Genomic DNA, 10,804 nt, shown 5'->3' on the forward strand with positions numbered 1-10,804 from the left:
GGGAACACAGCACATACTGGGTGCAAAGTCACTCAAATGCACACTGGAACCTTCTCTTTGGGCTGTGGGCTATACTGAGGGAGAGTTTGAAGCTCACATCAGAAACCACCTGTTAGATAACCACGGGTCCAGCATTTCTTCATTTTTTTCTGGGGCTTATTTAAACCCCTCAAATGTGAATTTCACCCATGTTGTTTGGGCTACATTTTAAGTCCCACACCTTTTAGTTGGGTAAAAATCCACCCAGCCATTTTTCCATGATTCCATTTCCAAAAATGTTTTATTTTTATAGACAATGATAGCTATCACCCACCATGCACCCAACAATTATCTACATTGCTTTTTGTTTGGGCTGTAGGTGAACACTGCCAGATAGACATTGTTATCTTCATTTTATGGATGAGCAAAATTTTGACTCAGGAGAATTTAAGAAACTTGCCCAACTGTGTTCTACCAGTAACCGCTGAAACTTGAACATACGGTTTTCTGTTTCCGAAGTCTGTATCCTTCTGTGTTTACATTCTATGACCTTGTATTTTATAAACTTGCCCCCAATCATAAAAGTCTCTTCCCTTAAAGCTATAACTATGTGTTGTTAAGGATGATGACTATCTCAATAATCAAAAATATATTTTTCCATAATTTGTTTTTGAATTTGTTTCAAACAAGATTGACACATCTTGTGTCTCTTTAGGTGTAGGGCAAGCATCCTACCTGCTGTTCGGGCCCCCAAACTCCCTCTATCACTATCCCAGAACTACCTCCAACTCCCGTTTTCTCTTTTTTGAGCCACTTGATTCATGCCAAACATGCTATTCATTCCTGAACCAGCTAAGTGTTCCCTTGCAAAGTCTTACACTCTAGAAATTTAAATAAAAAGAGGACTTTGCTTGGGGCTTTTGGCTTTTTCTTTTTGTCACTATAAACACTGTCAGTAGACAACTAAAACAAACAAACAAACAAACAAACAAACAAAAAACAGGAGCCCAGAAAGGCTCAATACATAAGTGACCTGATTAAAATTATTTAAAATTATTTAACCATTTAATTCGAGATGGAGAAAATCCATGTGGATTTCTCTCTATTTGTAGTCAACCCTGTCTATAGCTACACAGATTTTTTTTTAACTAATTTAATTATATGCATGAATCTCATCTATATGCCCCCAACTTAAGCCATTGGAATACAGAGTTCCCATTTCTCCCCACCCACTGACTTCACTTTAAATTCTTCTCAGCTGATGTGGTTTTAAAGCTAAGTATGTTTCCTTTCTTTTCCTTTCTTTTTCCTTTCTTTTCTCCTGTTCTTTTCTCCTGTTCTTGCAGCCTCATGCCACACATGACATTCTGTTTCCATCGAAAATCAGATCATTTCTCTCAAAGAGAACAGGCATCAAGGCAAACCTTAGACATAAAAGGAGGGGTTAAGTTTACTTCCAATATTAGGGAATGATTCGGAAATAGATGTCAAGGTTAAAAAGTCCAGATGGTAATTCCACTGTATCCTTACTATAAACATGATTTGATTTATGAGAACTACTAATGGTATCTCAGTTTGGATCTGGATGGCTTTGCTTTCTCTCATCTGAGTTTTAAATTCATCAGATTCTTTTACTCCCACTATCAATCCTTCACTACAAAGAGGCACTCCTAATCAAGAATTTGGGAGTATTTTAAAATGCAGAAATTGATAAATGTTAACAACCCTAATCCATGCAAATTACTGTCTGTTGTCATTATTTATAACCTGGCGGATGTGCTTATTCAAAAGATCCTCAAAGAGCTCAGACAATTCATGCTTCCAGTTGAGAATCATCTTTTGCTCTTTTTCCCTCTTTCATAAAAGAGCACACTGAATTAGTTTTCACTTTTTTTCTTTGCCTGACATGGCAATTATTAGCTTTCTTGGCTTTGTCAGGGGAAAAAAAAAAAAAAATCCATCGGAAATGTTTATCTCCTGGGGCAAATCTCAGGGAAACAGCATGTTTATCACTTCAAGGGTCTGTAATCCAAAGGCAGCCCCAGGCCCACCAGTTTTATAACAGGAGAACTGGAGGGGAAACAGACACATGATTGAGCAGCTATGGTACAATAATCCTCTGTTGTGAGTCTCAGGGTCTCCCCAGCCCGTCTTTGTTCTCTGACCTCTGCTGATTAAATGTACAAGCTGAAATCATACTAATTTCATCTCTTATTTGCATCTGACTCTGTCAACTAACAAAGTAGTGGTGTGGAGTGGACACCCTACATGATTAGGTTTCTTTCTTCCCTAGTGAGCATCCATGTGTTTTATGTGGTGGCTAATGCTGTCTAGTATCTAATTGGAAAATCATACCAGGAAAAAAAGGTCATCTGAATTAGAAGGATGGCTAGAATGATCAGATTGGCTGCAGTTTACTTTATTACATTTGAGGTTACACACAACTGAGGTGTCTGTTCTATGATGGGCACAAAATTTTGTATGGTTCTTGACCCTCTTTCAAGGTTCAGTTCCGATAATATTCCCATTATGAAACCAAGGCTGAAAAAACTCCTCCATCCCCTGTGCCCCCAGTGATATTGTGAACACACTTTGATTCTTTCAACATTCAACACAATTCTTAAAAGTTCTAGGCATTTGTTAGAACTTGAAATATAATCAAGACCAAGGCGCAGTTTATACACTCCAAAGAGAGAAGAAGTTGCAATAAATCATCCACAAGTTGTAAGCTCAAGATATGATAGGGGATTGTAAGAAAGACATCTTCCTTGTTGGGTTAAGGATGTGACCCTCTAGCGTCCACCAAGACAGTCCAGTCTCAGTGAGTAGGAATAGGGAGAAGGCAGAAAAAGCCTTAGTACAAGGAAAAGAAGAACAGTGTTTTGTCTTTCCAGAAGTGGAAGAACATATTTGTGGGAGAACTGAAAATAGAAAAAAAAAAAAATGGTTTATGGATAAAATTCAATGTTAAGAATTGATTAAAACACAGATTGGAAAATTAAACAGAAATCAGTCCATAAAGGTTAAGTTAAGTTTTATCATGAGGACAATGGAAACTGGGCTTTACAGGTGATGATAATGGAGATCTGAATACAGTAAATGGTTATGGGAAAGGAGAAAAGTATGGGAAGTTAGCACTTATTATAAGATAAAATCAAGAGATTGTTGGCTATTTGGGTATGGGAGAGAGAGAGAGGTAGACATAAAGGATGATATACAGGTTTCTGTCCTGGGAAACAAAGAGGTGGTGATAACTTTGTTGAGATAGGGAACTCCATAAAAGGCACTGTTCTGGGGGAGAAAATACTGAGTTTGGTTTTGTGTTTTCCAAATGCAACTATTTGGAAGTGTGTATGGTGTGGGGAAAGAAGAGAGCTGAGGCTGATACACTAAGGAAATATAACAATGAGGACTCGGAGAGAGAACTGAGAAGAACTAGCCAGAGAGGGAGGAGGAAAACCAGGGTGACTTCATTAGGAAAAAGAACATTTCAAGGAGGAGATGAGGACAGGAGCAGGACATTTCAAGGAAGTAAAGTAAAACCAGGAACCAATAAACATCAGTGTAACTTTTAGAAGTGAATAAGTCCTTGGTGGACTTAGCTGGAGCATTTCCATAGGAATGTGGGAGCCAAAGACCAATTGCTGAGATGTGGAGAGTGAGGGCAAAATAAGAAACATGTAGAATAAGTTTTCAAAAGACTTGGAGGAGGGAGATAAGTACCTTTATTCCAGATCAGTAGTTCCTTTTAAGGCAGAGTATTACCACTTCTCACTGCCCCAATCCACAACACTAGATTAAATTTTTGTAGTCAGTTGAGGTTCTTTTTGTGTTTTTTTTTTTTTTTTTAATTCAGAGATTCTCGGGGACTAGCCTAGTGCCTGGAGCTCCATAAATATTGTTAAATAAATGAGTGACTGGGGCAGAAGTGATGAATATTTTTTCCACCACTATTTTCCAGGGAAACTCCAATTACTTGTATGGAAATTATTTTGGGGTACTGGAGTAAAAATCTATTTGAAGTGAATTAAGTCTTCCTAAGGCCAGGATACCACGTACTTAATTACACTTTCAGTGAAACTCAGTGATATCCTTCTCTCTGAAGGAAAACTGACTTTCTAAATAATTAAGTGAATTAAAACTTGTGTATGACAGGATTATTTTACCAGCAACAGTCCCACTGCAAATACATGAGACTGTCCTAGCAATAACTGAAATACTAAAATAGATGTCTATGTAGACAGCTACACATTTACTGCCTGAGGCTCAGAACCAATCAAAGCTCTAGGTGAACTCAATTCCTCAAAGCACCAGGGGAAGGCAGAGGAGCCTTCCAGGTGACCTCTGGTTGACTGGCTTCTGGGATATATATAGCACAGGCAGAAGTGTGCTGTAAAGACTCACTATTTAAGTATTCTCAACTCCATTAAAATATTCCTTTCAAAGAGAAAAAAATGCAGAATGAATTGGGCAGGATCTGTCTTATGACTTTTTTGGAATTTGGAACTCAAAAGGGATAATGGTATTGGGATATATCGATGTACCAATATGGACATGGAGACCCAAGCAGAGAGAACATTGTATCATTGGAAGGGGAGAGGGCTGTCCTTGAGATACGTCTTCAAATACCACCTCTTTCCTTTAAAATACTTCCCATTGTATTGCATTTATTGTTTTTGGACTTTGTTGTGAATGCTCAACCAGGATTTATTGAGCACCTATAATACACCCTCCATCCCATCAACAGGTGGACGCTTAAACTTGCATTATCTCCTGTAACGCCCACCATCCTGCAGAGTGAGGAATTAAGGCCCACGGAGAAAATGGTCATGAATTACACACCAATAGGAGGCAGGGTCAGAATGTGGATCCATATTATCTGGATCCTGTGATTTTTTTTCCATGATGGTTGATATGGCTATTTGATACATTACCCACATTACCCACAGAAGACACATTTTCATATCTTTCTCAAAATTTTAAGATTCCAAGGCCTGAAGAACCACTCTCAGCATTATATCATGACACCATGAATGTTGTAAAAAGCATCAGATATATAACCCTCCCCACAGATGCCTCTGTTGCTTCTTCAGAGTCTACATGACAACAGACCAGCAGTATAGTGTTGGGTGATTATCTTCTGAACTTGGTTTTCCCCAAATTCCAGTATCTAGAAATATATGCAAAAATGTCCTTATTAAGCTTGCCTATTACTAAACATACGGAATCGCAGTTCACAGTCTACGGCCGTACCACCCTGACCACGCCCGATCTCATCTGGAATCGCAGTTCACATGTGACAATTAAAATACAGTTTTAGGGCACCTGGGTGGCTCAGTTGGTTAAGCAACTGCCTTTGGTTCAGGTCATGATCCTGGAGTCCCGGGATGGAGTCCCACATCAGGCTCCCTGCTCAGCCGGGAGTCTGCTTCTCCCTCTGACCCTCCCCTCTTCTCATACTCTCTCTCTCATTCTCTCTCTCAAATAAATAAATAAAATCTTTTAAAAAATAAAACAGTAAAAATATTTTTTAAAAAAGAAAATACAGTTTTATGTATTTTAGAAAGTGTGTCGGGCCTATTCTGCCTTAAGGCATGATCTCCGACAATTGGAAGTTCAAGTCCAAGGTTTGGTCATTTTCAATCTGTAGGGGGCAGCTCAATGACACTTTTGCAGTTTAAACGAGGTATAACACACTAACCCCACGGACATCTCCTATAAGAAAAAAAGGAGTTTTAAGTAGCACCCCATGCTCATAGAACATTAGATAGCTAAGTCAGATCTCAGGAAGAAAAGAGGGGAGGAAAGCTAGATGTTATCAGGTTTCTGAGAGATCAAAGAAGAACCCTTTTTCCTCCAGAAAAGCGTGGGTGGAGAAGGCTGTAGAAGTTGCTCTGTGATCCTTAGGCAACATGGTGGGTAGTTGAAAACCCTTCAAGTGGCTTGACAGCCTCAGACTCATTTTAAAGCTTTAATTATTGTGGTTATAAAACACATATACAAAAAAGTATCAATGACACATACAGAAGAAATCAAAGAGTTATTATAAATACATGCATGTGTAATCAGCATCCACGATCCAAAATTAGAATGTACCTCATTCCCAGCAAATTCCTTTCCAATCACAGCACCCTCCCGGAGGAATTATTGCTTGTTCTCTTTATACATTATTAACCTCACACAAATACGTCTCTAACATGATAGTTGAGTTTTGTCTGTTTTTGAACTTTTTTTTTTCACATGTACCTTGTTTTGTTTTGACTTCAAAAAATATATTTTACATATTTTAGGAAGCAGTATTATAGAAATAAACCTTGCATTCTTTTGTGTCTGGATTGTTATTCATACCATGCTTGGGAAATTCATAAGGTTTTCATGGGTAACTGTAATTCTTTAATCTTGTTGCATATCCCACTACTATATGATCATAAGTTAGGTGCCCATTCTATTATTGATGGGCATTTGGGATATTTTTATTTTGGTTTATTAAATAGAATTTGTCTGTGAATTCCCCTGTTATCTGTCTCCTGGTGCGTATTTGAATACTCATATCTTCAATGTTAGAAAAAATGCTAAACAGTTCTCCAAAGTGGTTGTGACCAATTTGCACTCCTGGCAGAAGTGTATGAATGTTTTACAGAGCAGTTTTTGTTTATTTGTTTTTAATTTTTAACATTCTGGTGGTTATTTAGTGGTATCATATTGTGATTTTAATTTTGTTTCTGATGTAAGTGATGATGTAGAGCATTCTTTTGTATATTTAACAATCATTTGGATATAGCCTTCCCAAGTCTCATGTCCATTGTTCTATGTGGTTGTCTTTTTTTCCTTATTGATTTATAGAAGTTCTTTATATATGACAGACACCAACCATTTGATATTTTTCTGAATTTTGTTCATAGGTAGCAATTAAAATAGTTTTTTTATTGATTTGTATCAAACTGTCCTGACAAACTCACTTACTGATTCTAAGAATGTATTTGTTGATTCTCCTGAATTTTATACATAAAAATCATAATCTGTAATAATGATAGTTTGATTTACTTTTTTTAATCTTTAGGCCTTTGATTTAATTTTCTTGTTAATTTCATGGCTAATACACATAGCAAGCATATTTTTACTGCTATTGCTTTTCCCAGGTTCAAAAGACAACTGAAATCTCCCACCATTAAATATGATGTTTGATATATGTTCTAACACTCTCTAGTAAAGACATTTTTTCTATTCATATCATGCTGATATTTTTTAAAATATTATGAAAGATACTGATCTTTAACAGATTTATTTTTTCATTTATTAAAATACTATCATTTTAAAAATTGATCCTGCAAATGCAATATATAACAATAATTTTATATTTCAAATGTCAAACTAACCTTGCATTCTTGGAGTAACTCCAAGTTAGTCACATTGAATTTATTAGTTTTAATTTAACGAATTTTTATAATTTGATGATAATTTTCTATTCTCCTGGTGTTGTTTCGGGTGGTGTCAAGGTTATAGTGGCCTCATAAAACAAATTGAAGGTTAACCCTTCTTTGTTTATTCTCTGGAATATTCTGTGTGAGATTTTCAATTTTTCTTAATGTTTTATAGAATTTGCTATCAAAACTACTTGGAGTTTTTCTTGAGACAACTATTTCAAATCATTGGTTCAATATTTTTTCCCTAAAATAAATGATATTCAGCTTTTCTCTTTATTTTTATATGCATTTGCAACATAGTATTCCCCTAGGAATTTGCTTATGTCATCTGAATTTTCAAATTTATTAGCATAAATTTCCTCAAAATACCTTTTTCTTCTTGAATGCCGTAGGCTTGGTAGTGATGGCCCAGACATAAATTATTTGTTTCTTCTCATATATGTCTTCATCAAACTGACCCCAACTTTAGCAATTTTATGATTTTTTCCAAACAAACAATTTTTCACTTTGTTGGTCTTTTCTATTATGTATTTATTTTCTATTTTATTAACTTTCACTCTTATTTCATTCCTTCTACTTCCTTTGAGTTTAGTTTGTTGTTCCCTTTCTAATCTGAGGTGGATTTTAAGATTACTTCCCAGCCATCCTCATTTGTAGGCATCCTTACAGATGTATATTCAAAAACCTATAAATTTTCCTTTAAGCATGGCTTTATCTGTCTTCCAAAAAGTTTTGAGATATCATACTTTTTATTATCACCCAGTTCTAGACACTTTCTAAATTCTTATTTTGTTTTTTTTTTCTTGACCCCATATTATTTCTTCCATCTCCTAGAATATAGTAAACATGCTTAATTTGAATTTTATGTTTGATGGTTCCAATATCTCAAGGCCTTACAAGGCTTTTTTGTAATATCTGGAGTTTCTTCTGGATTTTCTTCAAATTGCTTTATTTTCTTATAAGCTATTTCTTTATCATATGCTATAAATTATACTTTCAAAATTGTCTGTAGAAATAGCACAAAGCCTAGAGTGATGTATCTCCCTATAGATAAGATTTATAATTGTTTCTGCCAGGTATCAGAGGGATTAGCAACCTGGAACTTTCTCCATCTGATTTGCTAATTGAGAGAGTCAAGGCTGATCTACAATCTCTATGAGGTCCTGTCTATTTCTACTTCACTCTTCTTCCTAAGCTGGAACTTTTCTCTGGCACAGCTTACATGAGGGTTTTCATCTGGATCCCCTATCTTGAGTTCCAGACTGTAATCCATGATTCCCTGGTCTCCATGAATGGTCAGAATTACTGATGATTCCCTCATCCTCTCAGATACCTTATAATGAATGCCAACTTCCCCCAGCAGAAAAGTGAACCCAAATGCTAGACTCACTCTTATTAAATCTCTGTCCTCTCTTGTATCCTGGCCCAGTCATTTTTCAGAGTCCCCTACGTAATTTAAGACCTTCAGGGAGAATATAGAACTAGCTTTTCTGGTTATCCTTACCAGTTAAAATTGCCTAGCTCATCATTACTAGAAGCAGAAGCCCAGCCAAAGATATTTTTCTTCCTTAATACAAATAAAAGACAAGAGTCTGCTTGCTTTTGATATAACATTTTAACAAGCGACATAAGTTACCAGGCTTAACTTACTCACTGTCTTAACTTTTGTCCTGATACAATTGAATTTTTACTGAATTATATCCTGGTAGCATATTGCTCTGAGTGACTTTTCCTGTTATAAGCATATGGTGTTTTTAGTTCTACCGTTAATTCCCTTCCACTGAACTTATTTAAAACATGCTCATTGTCAATTGAGAGCCTGGGTGTTGCATGCATTTACGTTCTAAAATGCCTGGCTAGCTTTCTCAGTACATGAAATTATTAACCAGTCATTTAGATTTGTATAGATTTTCTAGGACTTATTTGCAGAATTACCAAGAACCAACTATATAAGCTTTGCAGAAGGAGGGACATCCTGCTCACTCGACTGGGAACATTACCCTCCTTATTTCATGGGGAATGTCTCTATTAAGGCAAAAGAAAAATTAAAGCATGGGGGCCCTCACTCAAGAGAAGATATGACTCTAACGTTATATGAAACTATTCCAAAATCAATTCCCGATTTTCAAAGAAGAATATGAAGCCATGTATTTACAGATATGTCACAGTGGTATAGATTTCCGTAAAACTGCCAATCAGAATGAGGATAAAGAAGTCAATTTAAGAATGCTGGAATAAGGGGTGCCGGGGTGGCTCAGTCATTTAAGCGTCTGCCTTCAGCTCAGGTCATGATCCCAGAGTCCTGGGATCGAGTCCCACATCGGGCTCCTTGCTCAGCGGGGAGCCTGCTTCTCCCTCTCCCTCTGCTGCTCCCCCTGCTTGTGCTCTCTCTCTCTCTCTCTCTGACAAATAAATAAATAAAAATCTTTAAAAAAAAAAGAATGCTGGAATAAAAGTCCTTTGTTTATATTTCTGCTTATAGTGAATATTATCTTCTCATTCTTGGATTTTTTTCTTTGGTTTGGAAATCTTCTTCTCCCTACTTTGGATAAATGACTTCTCCTTTGCTTTCAAAATGCGTGATCTGAAGTGCTGCCTTGGTCAGTATACTCCTGTGGTCATTATATTTGATATAGGTGTGGATACATTTCATAATCTGAGGACTCTATTTTCCTCCCCCCAGACATTGCTTGAGAGGTGGGCCTGGGGCCGGCCAATCAATCTAGACCCTGTCTAGGATTATGCGATTTAAACTAATTTTAAAAGGCTTTTTCTGTGATGGCAGGTCAAGGAAGATGAGAGCTCAAAGTGTCTGGCAGAATGAGACCATGAAAGGTAATGAAGCTCACACAGAGAAAAGCAAAGGTGAATAATAGCGGAACTTCTGATGATGCTCGAGCACCACACCTCACTGACCAGGAGGTCCAGTGGTATTCCTTGTATTTCCATCAGAGGACAAATGGTCCATTAAATTCCTCTTTTTTGGTCTAAGCTACTTTGAGTTGGATTCTTTCCATTTGTGACTTAAATTTATAAGGTTACCAAATAAAATAGAGGGTGTCCAGTTAAATTTGGATTTCAGGTAAACAACAAATTTATTTTGTTCCCATGCAATATTTGAATTTGAATGATTTTCCAGTTAAATGAGAAGTTGGATAAACAAAAAAATCTGTTGTGGTAGAAGTATGCCCCAAATATTGCATGAAACTTACTTAATACTAAACATTATTTTTGGTTTATCTAAAGTTCTTATTTGGCATTCTGTATGTTTATTTGCTAAATCTGACAACCTTGACTTTAAAGAATCTTGACCAAAATGTGGATCACATTCCAGTTGTACATTTTGATTTTTCATGGATAAAATTGTTTCACTAATTCTGTGTTCAAATAAAACTGCTCAT

This window comes from Mirounga angustirostris, unplaced genomic scaffold (genome assembly GCF_029215605.1).
Source record: "Mirounga angustirostris isolate CCGP_5_RB_7025 unplaced genomic scaffold, mMirAng1.0.hap1 SCAF_9, whole genome shotgun sequence".
Lineage (NCBI taxonomy): Eukaryota > Metazoa > Chordata > Mammalia > Carnivora > Phocidae > Mirounga > Mirounga angustirostris.